The 21391-nt window shown below is 45.2% G+C and overlaps 1 protein-coding gene across 2 annotated transcripts in view; it reads left to right on the top strand.

Annotated features, from left to right (window-relative positions):
* The first annotated feature begins 9244 nt into the window (after positions 1–9244).
* LOC111150477 (G protein-coupled receptor 160) overlaps positions 9245–21391 on the top strand; it is a 49138-nt gene continuing 36991 nt past the window's right edge. For both annotated transcript variants that reach the window (XR_002640806.1, XM_022507949.1), the window contains exons 1-2: positions 9245–9295; positions 10008–10138. The gene's annotated coding sequence lies outside the window, so the exon portion shown is untranslated. The remainder of the gene's footprint in view (positions 9296–10007; positions 10139–21391) is intronic.

Raw genomic sequence — 21391 nt, 5'->3', positions numbered from 1 at the left:
TCTACTTGGTGTCCTGGTTTCTGAGCTATGTGTACACACTTTCATAGGAAAACAGCAGCTGTTGAAAACCTGTTACTGATAATGTCAGGTTCCTGTGGGCCCAAGGCTCTAATCATTGAATTTGGACTTTGGGTTTTTTGTTTGTTTGTTTTGTTTTAAGATTTTTATTTGTCAGGGAGAGAGAGAGAGAGAGGTAAGCAGAGGGAGAAGCAGGTTTCCTGCTGAGCAGGGAGCTCAATGCGGGATTTGATCCCAGGATGCTGGGATCGTGACCTGAGCCTCCTGAGCCACCCAGGCATCCCTGAATTTGGACTTTGTACCAAATCTTTCCTGTTAAGAAATATAAACTAGAAACTTGCAAGTTGTAAAGACACTGCCTGCTATGAACTTAGCCTGTCTTCTCAGCCAGATTGAAAGCTCTGCTTGTTTCCTACCAATGGGTTCTGACCCAGAGGAAATTGATTGTATTTTAAAAGGAGGAAATTGTTAAAGTAAATTACGTGTGTGCTCTCTGAGCCATGAAAAATGATTTTGTATTAATTATGCATACTTGGGAATGTGTTTCTAATTTTTTATCAAGGAAATTTTCCATCATATACAAAAGTAGTCCAAATAATATAATAAACCCCCTTGTACCCATAACCCTGCTTCAACTGTGACCATATCATAACCAATCTGTTTCATTTATATTGCCATCGACTTTCTACCCCTCTTGTGTTGAAAGCCAACATGTTTGGGAATATTCTGAATGCTATGTTCTGCTGGTAAAATGTAGAATGCGTGGAATCAAAAGAATAAACATGACTTGGGGGCACCTGGGTGGCTCAGTCGTTAGGCGTCTGCCTTCGGCTCAGGTCATGATCCCAGGGTTCTGGGATCGAGCCCCGCATCGGGCTCCCGGCTTGGTGGGAAGCCTGCTTCTCCCTCTCTCACTCCCCCTGCTTGTGTTCCCTCTCTCGCTGTGTCTCTCTGTCAAATAAATAAATACAATATTAAAAAAAAAAAAAAAGAATAAACATGACTTGGTCAGCAAGATACTTGGGGAAACAGGAACAAGAAAGAGGAAAAAGTTGTGTGATTTGGAGCACAAAAAACATGGGAAGACTGGCATGGATTATTGGTGGTGTTTGCAGAAGCAGACAAGAATGCACCACAGGGGCAAAGTTTTGATTGTGGACAAGGGAATATGGTGGGTCTACCTGTCAAGGTTCTTGAACATACCACCTCTGCCTCTTGTTCTTCCTCTCCAGCATGTTCACCACCAATGTAATTAAGTCATTTATTTGTGGATCCATACTGCCTCCCTATCTTGCCTAAACCATTACTTCATGAAAGGGACCCCTAGAGCAGCACTATCCAGTCAAAATATAATGTGAGCCACAGGTATAATTTCACCCATTCTAGTAGCCACATTGTAAAGCGTAAGGAGAAGAAACATGTGAAATTAATTTTAATTCTCTATTTCATTTAACCCAATATCTATAAAATATTATTATTCCAATATGGTATTAATATACAAAATTATGAAAATATTTTACATTCTTTCCTCTGTGCAGTTACAGCATATCTCTGAAAAATGAGATTTTATTATCTGAACCACTGATATTTTAAGGGCTTAAGAGCCATATGTACACTAGTGGCTACTGTACTGGACAGAGTAGCCCTAGAGATCCCAGGGCAGCAGAGGCAACAGCCACTTGGCAATTTACTTGAAAATAATGCTATTAAGATTTCTGGTAAAAGTTGAAGTATATTATGGATAGCTGGGCTTCTCCAGGAAATCTACTGAGATGAACAAGAGAAAATGCAACATCAAAAAACTTAGGGACACCTGGTTGGCCCAGTTGGTTAGGCATCTGCCTCTGGCTCAGGTCATGATCCCAGGTCCTGGGTTTGGGTCCCACATTGGGCTCCCTGCTCAGTGGAGAGCCTGCTTCTCCCTCTCCCTCTGTCTGCTGCTCCCCCTGCTTGTGTGTTCTCTCTCTGTCAAATAAATAAATAAAATCTCTCAAAAAAACAAAAACAAACAAACAAAAAAACTTAGACAAGTCCATCCAAAAAGAAGGAAATAACTACAACATCTAAAACCCGGATGATGAAGAAATGTGGCTCTTCAGATCTTGAGCAAGGTTATAGCGAGTTTATAAGGATGGCAAAGTACAATGGCCCTGGTTACTCAAACCCTGTTCTGTTCTGTACATCATGCAGCTTGAGCAAGTTCTTTCATCTCTCTGTGCTTCCGGTTCCTCATCCATAACATGGGGATCATAAAATTGAGCATAGTTGGAAGACTTCAATCAGGGAATATCGATTGTAAAAGACTTAGAATTATGCTTTGCCCATGTGTACTTCACCATGGAAGTTAACCATTAAAAGCAAAAACAAACCCCAAAGCCACAGAATTGTGAACAGACAGAGAGGAAAGTAGAGCTGATGATAAAACTGAATTCCTGAATCATTTATATTTTCTCTGGAACCTGTGTTCTAATCTATTGAAGTTGCTTGGAGGTCAGAAGAAGGAAGAGGAGACCAAAGCTGGCTTGGCAGGTGCTGACCAGTCCCACTCAGAACAAGGACAACACAGATAACTTGGCATGAGCAATCAAGGCCCCATTTTCACTTTGAAGCTGCCCTCTATGCCAGCTCACTTCACTGACCCTCTCCAAATTGTTTTTGAACAACACCAGATGCAGGCATAACTGTTCACATCTGGAGGTGAGTCGAACACAGAAAGTACGACTTAAGTCATATCAGCACAACTGAAAGAAAGAGACACATATGGGAGGATATTTAAGAAAAATACTTCCCTCAAAGAATTTAAAAAGAACCTATGATTCACTGAGCCTATGATTCAAGGGCTTCAGGAAGAGATATGAGAGGTCAGAGAGGAAGATGAAGTAAAATGGCATCCACCAGGAAAGAAATGAGATGTAACATTGAAAGCATTTTGGAAGTGAAAACCACAACAGAAATGGGACAAAGTGCAGATATGTTTGAAAAAAAAAGAATCAATGACTTGGGAGATGGGCTTGAGAAAATAGAGAAGGCCGAGGTAAAGGAAAGACAATGAGTTGAGATGATAGATATAAGGAGGCATGACTCAAAATACGGCATTGATCCATCAACTCTTCTCAGAAAAGTTACTTGCAAAATCAAGACAATCAAAAGACAGTGTGAGATAAAGAATTTAAGAATGGGAAAGACACTACCTCCTTAGTGGATCATTGGTGAGCAATGAATCCTTTAAATATAAAACTAAGGTAATCAATAGCAAGAATTATTAAATCAGACAAGTGGTCTAGGAGGGCAAGTTAGGCATCTGGGCCCAGAGGCACCAGCAGTGGGGTGTTCGTGGGTGCAGTCACCAAGGTACAATTTGGCATTGTTCCTGTCTGCAGAGGTGCATTTGGCTCTGTGGTCTGCCCTGAGATTCTGTGAATTTCCTTTAAAAAAATTTATTTTTCTACTTACATTAGCTAAAATGGATTCCATTGTTTGTCATTGAGACTCTCTGATAAGTCCTTTAAATAACACTGAAGAGGGGTGCCTGGGTGGCTCAGTGGGTTAAAGCCTCTGCCTTCGGCTCAGGTCATGATCCCAGGGTCCTGGGATCGAGCCCCACATTGGGCTCTCTGCTCCACAGGGAACCTGCTCCCTCTCTCTCTCTGCCTGCCTCTCTGCCTACTTGTGATCTCTGTCTATCAAATAAATAAATAAAATCTTTTAAAAATAAATAAATAAATAACACTGAAGAAGGACAGGTATGTGTTCAAAGCGGTGTGTGTGAGTGGAAACCAGTGCTCAGTTGGTAGGAATGTTGTTCCAACCTTTGGAAAGGGCAATTTGGACGTGTAGATGAAAATCTTGAGCATAAATCCCCATGACCTGGAAATTGTACTTCTATTCTAGGAACTTCTCTTACATATTTAAATATTTATTTACATATTTCATTCATTTGACAAGTCTATCCTGAGAACTGCTAGGTGCTAGAGATACTGCAATAAACGAAACAAATCCCTACTCTCAACAACAAAAATCCTTACCCTCTCAGAGCTCACAGCTTGAGGTAGAAGGATGGAGGCATAACAGACAGTAAAGAAGGTAAACACTTCAAAGATACAGCATGTTAGAAGGTGAAAAGTGCTAAGGGGAAAGGAGAATGAAAGGGAACCAGGATATATTGGGCATTTAGTAATTTGTGACGAGGGAAGACACACCTATGAGTAAAGACTTCAAGGAGGTAAAAGATGAAGTCTTATGGTATTTGGAAGAAGAGAGTTAAGAGAGAAGAGATGGCAAGTGCAAAGGCCCTGAGGCAAAAGCATACACGGCATATAAAAAAATAGACAAGCTACAGGGAAGCTAGTATGGCTGGAACAGAGTGGGGGTACAGTTCAGGGAGGTAATGGAATTGGGGGCAGACAGTATAGCTTTATAGTCCATTGCAGAGACCGGTTTTCTCTCTGAATTCGAGAAGGAAGCCCCGGGAAGTTTTGTGCAGAGAGGGATAATATCTGACCTGACATTTTAGAACATTTTTTAAAAATAAATTTTATTTATTTATTTGACAGACAGAGATCACAAGTAGGCAGAGAGGCAGGCAAAGAGAGAGGAAAGGAAGCAGGGTAAGGGAGCCATTCAGGAGGCTCTTCAAATAATCCAGTCAACAGATGGATGGTGGCCTGGAGATGGCAGAATGGGGAGGTAGCAGTGGAGTGGGGAGACGTGGTCAGCTTAACGTGGGCCAAGTGTAGGGATTAAGATATTCAAGGCAATGTTGTTTGTAATGAGAGAAACTAAAAATAACCTAAATGTCTAGTAATAGAAGGCAGGTTAAATTATGGTAATTTTTTTTAAAGATTTTATTTATTTACCTGACAGAGGGAGAGATCACAAGTAGGCAGAGGCAGGCAGAGAGGGGGGAAGCAGGCTCCCTGCTGAGCAGAGAGCCCAATGCGGGGCTCGATCCCAGGACCCTGGGATCATGACCTGAGCTGAAGGCAGAGGTTTAAGCCACTGAGCCACCCAGGTGCCCCCTCAAATTATGGTAACTTTTTAACTTAAAAACTATAGGGTGGGGGCGCCTGAGTGGCTCAGTGGGTTAAAGCCTCTTCCTTCGGCTCAGGTCATGATCCCAGAGTCCACGGACTCCCTCCGCAGGGAGCCTGCTTACCACCTCCCCCCCCCCCACCAGCCTCTCTGCCTACTTGTGATCTCTATCTGTCAAATAAATAAAATCTTTAAAAAACAAACAAACAAACAAACAAAAAACCAAAAAACTACAGGGTGCCTGGTGGCTCTGTCAGTTAAGCATCTGATTTCAGTTCAGGTCATGATCTCAGGGTTGTGAGATCAAGCCCTGAAACAGGTTCCTTGCTGGGTGTGGAGCCTGCTTAAGATTCTCTCTCCCTCTCCTTCTGCCACTCCCCCCAATAAAAATAATAGTAAAAAATAAAAAATAATTAAGGAGGGCACTTGTTATGATGCACACTGGGTGTTGTATGTAAGTGATGAATCACTGAATTCTACTCCAGAAACCAATATTGCACTGTATGTTAACTACCTAAAATTTAAATGAAAAAACCTGCAGTAGGGCGCCTGGGTGGCTCAGTGGGTTAAGCCTCAGCCTTCAGCTCAGATCATGATCTCAGGGTCCTGGGATTGAGCCCCGCATCTGGCTCTCTGCTCAGCAGGGAGCCTGCTTCCTCCCCTCTCTCTCTCTGCCTGCCTTACTGCCTACTTGTGATCTCTTTCTCTCTGTCAAATAAATAAATGAAATCTTAAAAAAAAAAACCCGTAGTAGTTGAAAGCATGTATATTTTTTAATTAAAAATCTAAGGGGCGCCTGGGTGGCTCAGTGGGTTAAGCCGCTGCCTTCGGCTCAGGTCATGATCTCAGGGTCCTGGGATCGAGTCCCGCATCGGGCTCTCTGCTCAGCCAAGAGCCTGCTTCTCTCTCTCTCTCTCTCTCTCTCTCTGTAAAAAAAAACAAAAAAAAACAAAAACAAAAAACTAAGTGAATAATACTCATTTTTAATGTTATTCAACTTCAACAAAGAGGGATATGATGCAGTTTCAACAAAAACATGTTTTTGGACCATTAAAACATTTTGTTTGGTAATTAAAAATGCAAACCTAGAAGCATTGAAATTAGAGTTTCTTGTTTTAGAGAGTCAAATATGCACCTGTATTTGTCAAACTAGGGTACCAGTAATTCATGACTAGTCACTACAAAACACACGTTCCTATTCTTTCATTTTTTAATTTTTAATTTATTTTTTTAAGCAAACTTTAGGCCCAAGGTGGGGCTTGAACTCATGACCAGATCAAAAGTGGCAAGCTCTACAGACTGAGCCAGCATGTATCTCTCTATTCTTATTTTTTAAAAACAATTCTTGGTACAGCAGGTATAGGCTAGAAATTGAGGAAACAAGATACTAGACAAGTCAAGTTTTTACTTAAGGATTGGCTTTGCTGTTACAAAGCATCTAAGATCTGAATAGGCAAAAAGGCTTGTGTAAGGGATGAAACTGGAAAGTGAATACGTGATTCTCAATCTACAGGCCAGGTACCATCTGGTGGAGACTAAAAACCATTAGATAAGAATCATCCCAATATCTCAATGATCATTTATTAATCACTCACTGTATGCCAGGCACTGCATTTTGTGTGTGTGTTTATGACTTCTAATTTTGTGTTTTTATGTTTGTGTGTTTTTATGACCTCTGGGTTTTTTGTGTTTTTATGAGGTTTTGGGGGGTTTCTTTTTGTGTGTGTGTTTTTATGACTTCTAATTTTACAAAATCTAATTTCACAAATTTGCCCAAAGTGGCTAGCTAAAAACAAAACAAAACAAAACAAAACAAAAAAACAAAAAAAACCCGAAGAGCTGAAACTCATACTTGGACTATTTCATGCCTAAAGTCCTCCTCTTTCTGCTATTACTACTCTGTATTAGGCAGAGTGTTAATCAGGATTGATGTTTGACGCTTATTCTTGGGAAAGAATAGCATATCCATTAGGATTGTATTCAGTTGCTCGAGACAACACCCCTGGTGTGTCGCCCTGCGGTCACAACACAGCTGCCCCTCCTCCAACCTCACAAGCACCTCACAGCCGGAAGGAAACACCAAGGCAATATTATGAAGGTAAAATCTCAGATGTGTTAGGCAACTTCCTCCTGCATCCCCACCGCCAGAATCAAGTCATGGGACTGCCTCACAAGGACCTCTGGGAAGATGAGCGTTTTTCCGCTCCGCCTGTTGCCTCCCTGAACAAAATGTAGGTTCTCTCAGAAAGGTCGGGGAAGCGGATTATCAGGAAGGCAGAGCGCAGTGTCTGCCCCGTGAAGAATATCTGACAGATCAAAGATGCTGGGGGAGGGCTAGTCGTCTCAGAAGTGCTGCTGCGTCAAGTGGATTCTGGGGGCTCTGGGCACCCCGTCGATGAATATTGTTGCTAGAGAGGCAAGGAAACGTAGTCTTTGTTCTAAGCGGTCCCAGGCTCGGCTCAGCTCTGTTCTTACGGAGGGAGAGAGCAGATGCTGCGGGAGCGACCCGGGGCTCTGCCTCCGTCCCTCCCAGACCCCTGAGACGAGGTTCCCCTTGGGAAGGAGTCCCATGTGCACAGCCGCGAGGTCGGGCACCTCTTCCAGACCGGAGGGGTCTGAGGGCAGTTGCGGACACAGGCCTTGGGAGAGCAGCAGGCACTCGGGGCTATCCGGGGATGCTGGGAGCGTCGGAGGACAAGTCCAGGCTGCCGGACTAGCCTGGAAAGTGTCGGCTAGCGGGAGGCTAGCGCCTCAGAGTCACCTCGTCCCAACGCTGTCGCCGGCCAAGTCTTCATTTCGCTCTTGGAGGAGTGATAGCCCTGCCTTGTAGGGCTGGTGTGAGCTTCGTTTCAAGTGATGCGTGCCCAGCTCCTGTCTTACCTACACTCCACAGATGGCGGCCGTTACTTTTCACAGGAGCACCATCTGGCCCCCTGCGGCCGCGGCCCCAACTCAGCTCTCGTCCTCTCCTCAGCCACACTGACTCACGTGCCATTCCTCGGTCCGAACATGCACACCCTGCCCAGCTTTTTGCTTCTGGCTTTGCTCTCGGTGGGATCTCGACTGAACACTGCACTGCCCAATGAACCCTGCAGTCCTTCTTCTTCTTTTTTTTTTTGAGATTTTTATTTATTTATTTATTTAATTTATTTGACAGACAGAGATCACAAGTAGGCAGAGAGAGAGAGGGAGCGGACTCCCCGCCGAGCAGAGAGCCCGATGCGGGGCTTGATCCCAGGATTCTGGGATCATGACTGAGCCGAAGGCAGAGGCTTTAACCCACTGAGCTACCCCGGCGCCCCTTCCCTGCAGTCCTTCGTGACAGCTCACCTCTCCCCTCCTTCAGGAATTCTTCTCGGGGGAGGTCTTTGGTTCCCTCTGCGGCGCACACTTACTTCAACCACGGGGTTCTTCTTGCGCCCTCTGGCGGGCGTTTCTGAGACTCCTTGTAAAGCCGGCGCAGGCTCTCTGAGAAATTGAGGAAGGCTCAGGCCACTCCCCTCGTTCAAGGCTCTGAAGGAAAACGAGGAGGAAATTGTGCCACATTTTAAACGTTTAACCGACTGGCAAGCTGTAGGTGTTCCACAAATACTTACTGGATAAAATCAACATTTTAGCACCGTTGTTGGCGAAAAAAAAGATAATGTAATATAATTGTATTATTTGCAAATGTGCTATTTGCAGATTTTTATATAAAAAGTGAATTCATAGTGCCCTACCGGCGGTTGCCTAGTGGCATGCATGTTTCAAGGTCTGTTACCCTGTATGTACCTTCATCTGGAGACAACTGCCAATGGCCCCCGCCCACCCTGCAGATACAGGAGTTCCTTGGGTTGGGGCTGGGGTCTCAAAGGCCGGGTACGCGGAAAAGGTCTCCCTGAGCGGCAGGCAGCTACCGCTCTCCCCATCCTCCATCGCCTTTCTTCCCCCCGCCAGTAGGCGGCGTCCCTCCCGCCAGCCTCCCGCCGGGGGCGCAACGGGGCGTGCGAGCTCAAAGGCTGCCCGGCTCAGACGCCCGCACTTCCTGGTGGGAGCGGGCCTAGCGGTGGCGGGGTCCCAACAGAGTCCCCGGGGGCCAAGCTCGCTACTCCGCTCCTCCTCCTGGGAGCGCTGGGGGCGGAGCCGAGCCAGCGCGCGGAGCTCCCGCCCCTCTCCCGTCGGTCACCTGGGGCCGGGCGCAGCAGGTGTCTGGTCCCGCGCCTAGCGTCGGGGACGCGGAGCGCGACCCGGAGCCCAGCCGCGCCGGGTGAGTGCGAGGGCCGGCGGTTCCGCCGCTGCTGGCGCCCTCGGGCTTCGGGCGGTCGACTGCACCCGCGCTGCCTGCGGCTTCTCGGGCGGGCGCCGTGCGCGTCAGGGAGGGAGACGAATTTCTCTCAGGGATTCAGAGGCTGGGGTTTCTCTACCACTGAAGAGATCGTGGAGTGGGGCGGGGGCCCCTTGGCGGAAAGCTGCAGACGCCCGAGCCTGACCGCTTGGGCTTGGGGGGCGGGGGCGGTTATCGCGTAGCCTTAGCGCTGGCGGGCTGTCGTGGGTCTAGGGCCCCGGGGTGCGGGGATGGAACCCGGTGGCCTGGGCAGGCCAGACACTCGCACCCTGTGTTTCCAGTGGAGATAGCTTTTTAAACATTATAAAATAGGTGACGTTTCAGAAATGGTGTCTGTAAGTTTCATTCTTCTGGCACCCAAAGGTGGGTGTAATCAATCACGGACACAGACGCACGTGTGTTCATTGGGGCGGACCCTGCGACCCCTCTCCTCGCCCTTCGTCGTTGGGGACTGTGCCCCCGCGTGCCGGGCACTGGGATTAAGCCTCAAGGTTTTTGCGGGGCTGTTTGTTCGCGGACGCCGTGGCGTCCCGGTTGGTTCTTCTGTCCTGGCTGGCTCAAAAGTCTCCCTCAATAACCTGGGACTGCCCTCCGGAACTGGTTGGCTGAAGCTCCCTTTTTCTCACCTGAGCAGGTGGCCCCAGGAGGTGGCGGCAGGGCCGAACCCCGGAATTCCAGAGGCGACCGCAAGGACACAACCCGCGGAGGAAGGTCCCGCTGGCAGGAGACGTGCTCGCTTCGCCCCACCTTGTGCAAATGACTCGGGTAAGGCGGGGGTGTGCACGGATCAGAATTGCAAAGGGCACGTGATTGAGTGGCTCTGAGAATTGCTAATAATTGCTCAGGTCAAATCGTTTCGCGTTTGCCTTTCAGATTATTTTTTTTAACTTATTTAATTTGTAAAAAAGGACTGCTTAATATACGTGCCTGATTTCTTTGACGAACCTCTAAGACTGGAATCTTTTTGTGGTATCCGCGGTATGGAATTATTGGGAATTGCCAGTAGAGATCAGCCTGGCCGCTCTCAGAATCGCGGCCAAGGGGAACCTGCGGTTTAAACACTGTTGAAGGGACATGACACAGTAATGCAGTGTGCGAACGTTGGGTGGATCCTGATTTGAAGGGGAAAAGTTCATAAAAAATTGAGCTGATAAGGACTTTTTACTGGTTAGTTGATAGTATTAAGATTATTTTTGGTATTTTTGGTAATGGTGTTATGATTTTTTTTAAAAAACCTTATCTTTTAGAAATACATACTGAAATTGAAATACAGGTGGAGTATTTGCTTCCAAATAATTTAGTTTTGCAAAGCACTGCTAGTGGAAAAGTGAGGGGTGGGGGGGAGTTCCAAAGGAGATTGGCTGCGAATTGTCACTAGCTGGGATGAAGGGTACGGTATGGAATTCCTCACACTGTTGTCTCTACTTTGGTATGTTTGGCATTTTCCTTTAAAAGTAACACCATCACCACCAGTGGAACTTGTTGTGCAGAAGGTAGGTTTGGAAAGCACTGCTGATGTTTCTAGATTGCAGGCCTTCCACAGACCCTCACTCTTTGTAAATCAGGTGTAAAGTCTGCCTCTCTAGACTCATTAAAAAGTCTTCTTTTTCTCCCTGCTGCAGTGCTGCTTTATTATTACCTTTTTCTTTTTTTCCTTTTTTTTTTTTTTTTTCCTCTGTAGGCATTGGGTGTTGCTGAGTGTGACAGAGCTGAGGGGATCAAGTTGATGCAGGTGGATGCTGGGTCAGCTCTTTTTATACAAAGGGTATTAGCAAGCTGGGGATTGAGTTGTGCCAACAGACAGGTTGTGTAAAATGTGTTAGCAGTTTTCCTGAACTACCCAAATTTTTTCCCAAGTTATGCTCATCAAATAAAGCTCAGAGTAATAAACACATGACTTACCCACTTGATATTTGTGTATACTGGGTGCCTAGGTGGCTCAGTCGGTTAAGCTTCTGCCTTTGGCTCAGGTCATGATTTCAGAGCCCTGGGATGGAGCCCCCCATCTCCCTGGGCTCCTTGCTCAGTGGGGAGCTGCTTCTCCCTCTATACCTACCCCACCCCCATGCTCTCTCTGCGCTTTCTCTCTCATAAATAAGTAAAATCTTAAAAAAAAAAAAAAAGATTTGTGTATGCTTCTGGAAGCATGGTATACATCAATAAAAGGTATATGTTGTGAAAAAAATCACAGGGTGAGTGGAGATATACTTATTGCCTGATAAAGAGATCTTATCTGTTTGTATTGGCCTTTTCACCTTGTTAGCCTCAGACATCATGATGTATAAATATTTAGCAAAGAATTGACTTCTAAAATATTGGGCTCTGTTCTTTTTGCTTTCCAAAAACTGCTTTGAAGGAGAGGGACCTGGGCAGTAATATCTATATATTCCTCCAGCTTGCTCATTCTTTCCCCTCTAGATTTATCATACAATTCCTACTCATTCTGTCATGCTTGATTTGGAAATGTGGTGATTGTGTGAGGGGGCTGTTAAAATTTGGGGGGGGCATACTCCTGAAAGATAAACCTACATTTTTTAGTAGCTTCAGCGGAACTGACTTTAATGCCTCGTTGCTGTTAAGAGAAAAATTAAGTAGATGATACTGTGGTCATTGAAAGTTGAAGCCAAAGGTGCTGTCAGTCAGTCCGTGCAGGAAATGCCAAAGCATGTCCCAGTTTTCTCACAGGGTGTGGGAAAAGGAGAGCTGACAAAAATCCCCTTACAGTTGGAAAATGTCATAGTGAATTCTTGATGATACTTAAGTGGAGTCATTTGGCCTGTGGCTGTTTTTTGTGTGTGTGGGTAAAAGAAAGCTGCAGCTGGTAAGTGACTTTATTTTCTACCTCAGTTCCCTAAAACAAGAGCATGGAGAGAGAAAAACAAACTTGCTGGGCTCTTAAGTGACCAGGCGGTGACCTAACAATGTTTCCTGGCTTCTGTGTGAGGGTGGGGGGGATTCAGCCTTGAGGAGTTGATTGCTAATAGCCATTGTAAGGAATGACCACACCTGTGATTGCATCTTTTCCCTGCATCACGTTATGGAAGGGTAGAAACACATTAGGGGAGCAAATTAGTGCTTTGTTGGCCTTGAAATGAAAGGAAAAGGTGTTGGCAATCAGGTCAATCATACTTCTCTAATTTTTAAGCACCCTGCTTTCATCTGCACCACTTCATGCCTTCCTGTGGGGATAGAACAGAGCTGCCAGAGCATGATTCTCCTTTCCAGCAGATGAGGTCAGTGAAATTTAAAGAAGCTAAGACTTGGCCAAGTTGTTTCGTTAGAGAGACGGGGGAAGGAAATGTGGCATTTATGAAGGGTTCATGGTAGTCTTCACACACACACGTTTTGTGAAGTCTCACACATGTCTCAGAGTTGGGTATTGGCCCATTTTGCAGATGAAATTATAGCTAAGAGAGGTTGGTTAATGGTTCACTTGAGGCCTTGCAGCTAGTAAGGGTAGAGCCAGGATTCAAACTCACATCTGTTAGATCATAACGTTTACATGATTCTCCAGCCTCTGTGCTGTCCGCACTGCCTTTCGCAGACAGCTGAGTGCACACCTGAGTTGGTCATTCTAGGCAAGCCGTCTTTTGACTACTCTCAACTGCCTTGGTTAGGAACTCGGAGCCTGGGCCATGTTCATACATCAGCTGTTTTATCAGGCCAGGGCAGCAGAGAATTAAAACTGAACCGGTGTTGCAAATTGGGAAATTGAACTGTTCTGTGCCCAGGGATTTGCAGAGGCAAGCCTAGAGCAGCCTCCTCCCTGGAGCAGAGTAGCATGCCCCGGTTCCCCTGGTCTCCTCTGCTCCCTGAGATGCCCGCCATCTTGAGGCGGGGCCCCAGCATGCCGTGATTCTCCCATAGCGAGCAGTCTTTCTGTGGATTTGTCTGTCCAAAAGGGGATAACAGAAATAGGTCGAGAGGCTCTTGTTCCAAGAAAAATGGGAAAGCACATACTCACTTGAGGGAGTGAAGAGTCTTGTTTTCTCTGCAGTGTTTGCATGTCACAGGAATACAAGGTATGTCATTTCCTCGCACCCTGCCTGCTGGGCTTATCACATAGAACTTTAGTTTCCTACCCTTGCTCTACAACACAGATGGAGTGTTGCATGTATGGGCAAGCCATAGTGGAGAAAAGGAATGCCCCCAATATCCAAACCACTAACTGTGAGTGAGAGTATGGGTCTTGTAAACCTTGGGGGTCCCCAGGGTGTTCCGTGGGGATGGGGCACCAAGAAGCCCTCCTTCCTTTAAGCAGCCTGTCAACTGGGATCCACACGAATCCTCGAGCTTGTGCGATGGCTCTCTTGAGCTGCTCTGAGGGTTCCGAGGACTTGCAAGGGTACTCCCCACCCTCCGTTCCCTGGCCACCCATCTCCAGCTTGGGACAGGTCTCCTCCTACATGCTGCTTAGACACCGCCCTGTCTGAGTGCTCTACAGGTATGAGGAACTGAGAGGCTCACGGCCCAGCCTGAGAGATTTCTGTGATAATGAGATGAAGGATGGCCCAATTTCCTCCTCTTGAAACTTTCATTTAAGGGTCATGAAACAGGTATTCTCACCTCTGTCTGTATCCGCAGTTTCATTACAATTGAAGCTTCTGTTTTGATCTGTGTTTCTTTCCCCTGAAGTCCAAGTGTTCATAGATCTTGGGGGTTGAGGGGGTTGAAAAGGAAGATAAGAAAGAAAAGAAAATAACACCACAAATGGAACCTTGTGGAGTGGTTTCAAGGAAATGTCAAGTGATGTTTTGTGGTCTTTGTCACTAGAACTGTTGGTGTAGGTATATAATACCTTAGGTGATAGAAAAGAACAAATGAGGGCTGTAAGTAGAATGCCTTGTTTAGCTGAAAGACACAAGTTTAGGGACTGAGGTGTTTGGTATATGCTGGAATACCCAGTTGATTGCACCCTTTCAGGAGAACTCGGATTCAAGTTTGTGGGTGCATGCTCCCACAAGTGCTCCCACAAGAGAGGAGATTACTAAGACCCGGTCACACAGACAGATGGCAAGGGAAAGCGGGCTGCTTGGTATTGGCTAGACCTAACAGAGGTGAGGCAGAGCAATCCTGCATGTGGACTGTTGCCAGATGGCTGGATTTATTTCTGGTTCTTCTGTTACTTAGCTGTGTGTCCTTGACCTATTTTTTTTTTAAACCATTCTGAGCCTCGGTTTTCTCCTGTGTGAAACGGCGGTAATAATAATCCCCATCTTGTAGGGCTGTGTGGATTCCATGGCACATCAAACCTTACAATATAAGGATTCACTGGGGGTTAACTCTTACTGTTGTTGGTAGAGCCCTGCCTCCTTCACTTTTGCCTTTATTTGCAGGATTTTCCCCCATGGCTTTAGAAGGCAGGCTACGGGGGAGAGATGGTTCCCAGCTCTGACCCTTCTGTTTTCAGAGTGAGCCAAGGGCTGCCCATCTGAGCAGACTTGTGGCCTTAGAGAAATGTTCTCCATGACAAATGCTCACAGCGTGTCTGGTGCAGCAGCAGCTTTGGAATTGATGAAGAGTAAGGCCTGGGCCCATGGCAGTCGACCCTGAGCTTTGGCTCTGTTGTTGGGGGATTAAAACCTGCGCTGACTCTGGAAAAGAGATGGAATCTCCTGGCGTTCCATGTGGGTGCAGACTTCATCCTGTGGTGGAAGAACAGGCTGATGTCAGCGTGGACTAGGGGGATGGACACAGGAGTCCCAGCCCCAGCTCTGCCACCTTCTGTGGCGGCTTGGGGCAGATGGAGGGTGCTGTGCTACCAGTGCCTCGCCCTCTGTAAGCTGGGGATCAGTGTGTCTCACAGGAGTGTCCAGAGAGGCTTACAAAAATTTTGTGAAATCCTGATACAGGTACAGTGAAGCCGTGTGCCCAATTTGCCTCTCTTGAGCGGTGAAATCATAGAGCAGGTCCACTGGCAGGTTTATCCTTTAGCTTGGAGAAGGAATGAAGATGCTGTTAACTAATACTTCCATAGTATTTTGCAGTTTTAAAGGGAGCTGTCTAGTTTGATCATCAGGCAGTGGTGCAGATTTATTTGTCTTCGTTTCTGTTGCCTTTCGTTGCCTGGCAGGAGAGGTACCAAAGCAAAGTGAGGATCAGGCTGGGAATGAGGCCAGAAATGGGAACGCAGCAGGGCTTTATTAGAGGAGGTCAAGGTGAGTGTGTATTCCTTACGCCCTCAAGGAATTCTAAGGAGGCATGACATCCTGGGGAGGGAAAGGGAGAGAATGATAGTTGGGGTGTTCCTAGGAATCAGAAGTCATCCATTGTGCCAAGGAGGCAGAGTGGCACAGCCAGCCCCCTCCAGCCATCAGAGACAGTGGCTCCCCTGTTGACAGCTTCTGCCCAGACCTCTCCGTGGGAGTGCCAGCTGGGGTCAGGGAGAAAGGGAGTGGGCTGTTGGACCCCTTCCTCCTCCCAGCCCATATCCAGATTTGTAGCTTCAGCCGTCCAGCCTGCCTGACTAAACCCGGTGTCCTTCTCCTCCCATTTCTCTCCCTCCACTCCCAGCCAGGTGTTCCAGCGAGTTCTCTCACAGCGCCACACTTGCACCCCACCCCCCAGCTAATAAGCCCCCAAGCCTGCTTTCTGTCACCTGCCCTTGTATGCGCTTGCCTCCTTCACTTTCCATGGGTACCCTTGGATCCCTTTATCCTAATCACTCGCAAGCTCCTTCCTTTCCATCTTATTTTATTCTTGAAAGGTGAAAGGAAAAAAAATCTTCTATTACCCCCACTATTCAAGGACCCAAAGACATGAACATTTTGTCCTGTTTCTTGCCAGTTTTGTTGTGTTTTGTTTTTTTTAAAAAAATAATGATTTTAACATGTTGTAAACATTTAATTCATTTTATGTTAACATTTTAACAAAGTTCTCATACTGTGATTAAAATTTACCATTGCTTTTTTTCATGTCATTACAAATACAGTGTGTAGTAATTACATGCTATTTCAACCTTTTTTGAGCTATTCTCTTAATATTAGAGAACTAGATGAGTGCTTATTTTTTGATACTGTGTATCATTCTAACTTGCCCATACATAAACCTTTGATTCTGCAATATTATAAGAAATAAATACATTCGGTCTTCATCCCAGTTCTGGTACCGAGCTCTGGACGAGAGGAGTGTCTTTTGTTATTCAGAATAAGCTCCTTTCCATTATAAAGGCATTTATGCGAATGAGAGGATTCTTGGGGTGGGGGGGTCTGGTTGCCAGAGGAGCCAACCCTGTGGATAGAGGGGTGGAGCTTTCAAGCGCCCCTCTCTGCCCAGGGGCTGTAGGTTCCCTTAATCACTAACAGCCAATTACTTTATCAATCATGCCTAGGTGTTGGGATTCGGAGAGCTTCGGGTTGGTGAGCACCTCAAGGTGCTGGGTTGGGGGTGATGTGCCCAGAGCAGGTGTGGAAGCTGCTCTCCTCCCACTTTGCTCTGTGCATCTCTTGCATTCGGCTGTTTCTGAATTGTAGCCTTTATAATACACCAGGAATAATCAAGTGTAGCCCTGAGTTCTGTGAGCTGTTAAATCATTAACCCGAGGGAGGCGTTGTGGAAACCCCCAGTTTTGAGCTTGGTAGAAGCATAAGTGACAACCTGGACTTGTGGCTGGTGTCTGGAATGGGAAGCGGCCTTCTTGGGGGGACTAACCCCCACCCTTGGGGCTGTGCACTAACTCTGGGCAGTGTCAGAACAGCTTGGTATGTAAAACCTCACATCTGGTATTAGAAGTGTTGTGAGTAAAGACCACATTTTTACCTTTTGATTTTACCTTTTGATTTTTACCTTTTGATTCCGTTTCCCATTATTGGGGATGGACGCCTGTGAGAATAATTACCAGGTCCCAGGTTTTGAATAGTAAAAAGTTTTCTTTCTGATTACAAAAGCAATACATTTTCGGCATAGGGGAGGCATAAAAAGTAAATGCGCCCATGCTGTGACCAACCAGAAAGTCAGTTAGTTCAGCTTGGCTGTCCTGCAGGATGTGTCCATCTCTAGCCATGCTCTTCTGTGTGTGTGTGTCTCCCATGGACCAGCAGGCTGGACATTACCTGGAAGCTTGTTAGAAATGCAGAATCTTAGGCCCATGCCAATTGAATTGGAATCCATTTTTTAAAAGGTTTTTTATTTATTTGAGAGCACGAGTCAGGGAGGTAGGGGTGGAGGGAGGGAGAGGGAGAAGCAGACTCCCTGCTGAGCAGGGAGCCACCTGGACTCTGGGCTCCATCCCAGGCCCCCAGGATCACTGCTGGAGCCGAAGACAGATGCTCAATCAACTGAGCCACCCAGTCACCCCCACAATCCATTTTTTAACAAGACCCACACAGATTTGAGAAGTCTTGATTTACAAGGCCACAATCTTACCAAACATAGAGGGCCTGGCATTGATTATCCCCGATCTGTGTATATACGTACATTTTTCCTGTTCACCCAGTATTGGGGTAGTCCTCTCTGTACCACTGGTTTTCAGCCTCCCATCTCCCCTACCGTAAGACTATCTGAGGACAAGAGCTCACTCCCCTCAGTAACACTGATTCCGGGATCAGCAGAATCTTTGGGAAGCAGGGGGAATTCCACTCTGGGCCACCCCCCTCCCCCGGAGCCCTGATATATACAGCTTTTAGCTTGCTTCTGTCATTTAACATTATCTCATCAGCATTTTCCGCTATGCTTTCCCACAAAGCTTATCTTTCATGGCTGCAGGTAGTGTGACCATCGTGATTCATTTGACTACTTCCCTGTTGTCAGGCATTTAAGTTGTTTTGATTCTTTTGGGCAGGATGGTGTTCTGTAGGCAATTACAAGTTTGCCCAAGTAGGCTGCTCATGTGGTACTTTCTTCAGCTCTGATTATTTCCTTATGATAAATTCCTGGAGTGGAGATACTGGTTCAAAAGCCACAAACATTATAAATGGTCTTGAGAAGGTACGAGAGGAGTGTAGGAGGTACCCTGACACTGTACGCTCCTGTGCACTGGCCCATGTGTGATGTTGACAGACTCTCTGGGGAGCAGAGGTCGTGCCTCATTCATCATCACATCTGCAGGCCTGGTTGAGAGCAGACTCTAAGCTGTACCTCTAAGCGGGGGTTGGGGGCGGAAGGGTGGTGGCTTCCTGGGGTGGCAGCGGTGCCTTCCTCCTAGCCTGAGTCCTGAGTTATAAAAGATGCCACTGTCCAGTGAGTGGCTTCAGGGTGGAGGGGAGCAGCTGCGTGTGTGTATGTGTGTGGACGTGTAGTTATTGGAAGCCTGAAATGACCACCTCATTTACTAGTCCTGAATCTGCTGGACTTGGTTGGCACCAAACGTGGTTTTGCTTCAGAAGTCTGAGACAGGTTGTCTGACACCACTTCTTCCCATGACCAGATGAGGAAACTCACGTTAAGCAGACATAGTTCTGAAAGGCACACTCTGATTCTGATGTGAAGAAAAAGTGAAGTGTCAATATTGTTTTTGTGATTGAGTTGCAATTTGAAGTTGGATGACCGGAAAATATTTTTAGCCCTCCCTAAATATTTTTGGAGGAAATGAGTGAATGAATATACAAAGGGTAAATGAGTTTGATTCTGTTCCATAACACAAATAAGTTAAATATATATGTATATATCATATGATATAATTAAAACATTTAAAAATAAGTATTAAATCATTAGCCACTCATTTTTATTAACTGTTTGGCATGTTACAATTTCCAAATAGACACATACCATTCCTTCTGGAAATAAGTTATGAATGATTCAGAGTTGGTCTAGTAGTAAGGTTTTTGTGGGGTTTAGAAGTGCATTTCTATTTTTTTTTTAATTTTTTTTTAAAGATTTTATTTATTTGTCAGAGAGAGAGAGAGAGTTAGAGAGAGAGAGCACACAAGCAGGCAGAGTGTCAGGCAGAGGCCGCGAGAGAAGCAGGCTCCCTGCCGAGCAAGAAGCCCGATGCGGGACTTGATCCCAGGACCCTGGGATCATGACCTGAGCCGAAGGCAGCGGCTTAACCAACTGAGCCACCCAGGCGTCCCTGGAGGGCATTCTTAATCATTTAAAAATTCATCAAGGTGCATATAGTAAAATGCACAGATCTGTAAATGTTACATTTTGATCAGTGTATGCACACAGATATACAACATCCCTATCAAGGTACAGAACATTTTTGGGGCACCTGGGTGGCTCATTCAGTTAAACATCCAACTCTTGACTTTAGCTCAGGTCATGATCTTGGGTTCTGGGATCAAGCCAGGCATCAGGGCTCTGTGCTCAGGGGGAAGTCTGCTTGAGGATTCTCTCTCTCTCTCTCCTTCTACTCCTCCCACCCACCCCTACTTGCTGTCACTCTCTCTTTCACTCAAATAAATAAATAAATCTTTAAAAAAAAAAAAAAGATACAGAACATTTTCATGCTCCAGAAAGTTCTCTCATGCCCCTTTGCAGTCAGTCTCCTTACCCCAAAGGCAATTGCTGTTCTGAATTCTAGCACCATAAATGAGCTTTGCCTTTTCCTGAAATTCATATAAATGACATATAATATACATTTTATAAATGGAATACAGTATAAATAGAACAAAACTGGCTTTTTGTCAACATGTTTTAGAGACTCTTTCATGTGTGTTTCAGTAATTTGGTTTTTATTAATAACTAATACTCCATTTTTAGTCTATCACAATTTATCTGTTCTCCTTGGAAGACCATTTGGGTTGTTTCCAGTTTGGGGCCATTTTGATGAATAAAGCTGTTACAAACATTCTTGTACAAGTTAAAAAACAACAACAGTTTTGCTGAGGTATAATTTACATGCCCTAAAATCCATCTATCATATGGGTACGGTACAGTTCTTTTATTTTTTATAGACTTTTACAACTATCACCGCATTCTAATTTCAAAACATTTCCATCATCCCGAAGTTTGCTCATGCCAGCTTACAGCCAAGACAGCCATTAATCTACTCTCTATCTTCTGCCTTTCCTGGATATCTCCTATAAATGGAATCCTTAAATCTGCAGTTTTTTTGTGTCTGGCTTCTTCCACTTGGTTTAATAGTTCTGAGGTTCATCCACTTTACCACGTACATCAGTAGCTTGTCCCTTTGAATTGTTGAATAGTATTTAGTTTTATGGATGTGTATCATATTTTGTTCATCCTCTTACCAGTTGATGGACATTTTGTTTCCAATTTGGGGCCATTATAAATCTTGAACAGGTGTTTGTGTGGACCTGTGTTTTTATTTTTCTTAGGTAAATTCTTAGGCGTGTGATTACTGGATCATATGGTATGTTTATATTTAAGTTTTTAAGAAACTGCCACACTTTTTGCAGAAGAGGCTGTACAGTGTTAGAGTCTGACCAACAATACACGAGGGCTTTGATTTCCCTACATTCTTGCCAATGCTCAGTATTGTTAGTTGTTTCGATTATGACGGGTCAAGTGGATGTGTGGTGATATCTTACTTCAGTTTTAATTTGCACTTCCCTAATGACTAATGATGTTGAGTACCTTTCCGTGTGCTCATATCTTTAGCAAAATGTTTAGTTAAATCTTCTGCCCATTTTCAGGGTGCCTGGGTGGCTAAGTTGGTTAAGCGTCTGCCTTCGGCTAAGGTCATGGTCCCAGGGTCCTGGGGTTGAGCCCCACATCAGGCTCCCTGCTCTGCGGGCCTGCCCTCCCTCTCTACCTGTTTGTGCTCTCTATCTAAATAAATAAATAAATAAATCTTTTTTAAAATCTGCTTATTTTTAAAACTGGGTTGTCACTGTTATCTTAGTTTCAAAATTTTAAAAATATTCTTTAAAATGTTTAATAAATTCAGCAGGGAGTGTGCTTCTCCCTTTCCCTCTGCCTGCCACTCCCTCTGCTTATGCTTTCTCTCTCTCAAATAAATAAAATCTTTTAAAAAAATTAAATGTTTAATAAAAATATTCATGTTTTAAGAAATTCTTTAAGAAAGTCTTTTATTTGATGTGATTTGCAAATATTTTCTGAATCTGTGACTTAGCTTTTTGTTTTCTTAATGGTGCCTTTTTTTTAATAGTAATC

Source organism: Enhydra lutris, unplaced genomic scaffold (genome assembly GCF_002288905.1).
Source record: "Enhydra lutris kenyoni isolate GAN:26980312 unplaced genomic scaffold, ASM228890v2 scaffoldscaffold2, whole genome shotgun sequence".
Lineage (NCBI taxonomy): Eukaryota > Metazoa > Chordata > Mammalia > Carnivora > Mustelidae > Enhydra > Enhydra lutris.
Note: the sequence above shows the minus strand (reverse complement) of the source record. Positions and strands in the feature narration are given on the sequence as shown.